Genomic DNA, 1687 nt, shown 5'->3' on the forward strand with positions numbered 1-1687 from the left:
TCTGGAATTTTCCAGCCACATGGCCACTTTGTCTAGGCATAGGTTGCAAACACATGTCACCAAGACGTGATTGACACCACTATGGTGTTGAGCACAAACCCCTACTAATAACACACAAAGATACATGCCCTTGGGCTCCATCTATACCATGGAAACAAAGCCCAAACTTTCAACAAAGTGCAAATGCAGTTCCACAAGGTATGCTTGAAAGATGACAATTACATAGGTGATTCTTACGTGCACAATGACAAAGTGACATGGGGGTTTGAACCCCATGTTTGTGTCATGCACATCAACAACACCCACACCTAATTCACAATATTACTAGTGTCAAGCACATCACAATGGGACTTTATGCTAACAAGAGAGTATGCACCCCCACATATGGGCATGTGATGGTACACACTCTCACATGCATTACTAGGATCTTCCTAGGGATCATGTCGTACTCAAGGAGCAACCCCACAACAATCTACCCAAGCTTAACTAGGAACCACACCTACACATGCTAACATAGATAGCTACCTAGAACATCACATCACATCAAAACATGTGGTGAGGGGGAGGCACCCACACCCCACTAAATCAATGAAAACAATTAAAACTACAAGATCAACTTAGCTCACCCCAAAGTTCAAAAGTTGGGGCTATACAAGATTAGCTAGTGCAACTTATCACCTCAAAGCACAACACACACAATTGTCAAGGCATCTAGCATCATCCCCTATCAAGGTTAACTCCACTTCACTAAGGTGCAACCACCATAAACATCACAAGTATAGCAATATCATTTTTCACCTCTTAGTATGCAAAACACACACACAATTATATCTACTCCACTATGCTAGCAGGAACAGGAACAAACACCACTGTGTGAAGGAGTTAAAATAAACAACAGAAATAGCAAAACTGACAAGCCACTTGTGTAGGAGTTAGGAAACAGAAATTAATAAGCAGAAAAATAAAAGAAGCAGCAAAAAGAAATAGGGGCTCCTGAGAATCGAACACAGCACCCCTGGTGTCCAGCAGCAGCAACAAACCACCATGCCTCTGTCATCTAATCGACAGGATGGAGGAAGGAAGCAAGGTAACAGCTACACAGTTCTCTGTGCACCGAGTTAGCAAAACCCCAAAAGATGCCGAGGGGGGGATCGAACCCGCGCCCCTCCATCAGGCACAAACACACTCTACCACTGCGCTACGAACCGTTGTCTGAACATATGTGTGCAGCAAATTCAGAAGAACACGCCCTTGCAACTACTGCTACCGACGACTGGCCAGAACAGGGGAGGTGCCTCGCCGGCGCTGCGGGTCGAAACCATCTCCGATTCGTGGAGGGGAGGAAGCCCTCATCCACATGGATCCATTCCCGCACCTAGCTATGCCCGAGGGGCTCTACCGAGGCGTGGCCACGGTGACCTGTGGCTCCGGCGACAGAGACGTCACGCCGGCGATCCCTACGGCTACGGCGCCTGATCTGAGGCAGGGAGGAAGGAGGGGGGTGCGCTACCTCGTGTTCGAGTCGAGGAGGGAGCAACCGAAGGGGAAGTAGCGGGAAGAAGAGCGCGTTGCAGCGGAGCTCGTCGGAGAAGAAGGGCTCCTGGAGGAAGAGGAAGCAGCGCCGGGAACGTCGATCTGGCTGCGGAAATGAGCCCGTGGTGAAGCCCGCGTGCTCCTGGACCCCTTG

The sequence above is a fragment of the Hordeum vulgare genome, chromosome 2H (genome assembly GCF_904849725.1).
Source record: "Hordeum vulgare subsp. vulgare chromosome 2H, MorexV3_pseudomolecules_assembly, whole genome shotgun sequence".
Lineage (NCBI taxonomy): Eukaryota > Viridiplantae > Streptophyta > Magnoliopsida > Poales > Poaceae > Hordeum > Hordeum vulgare.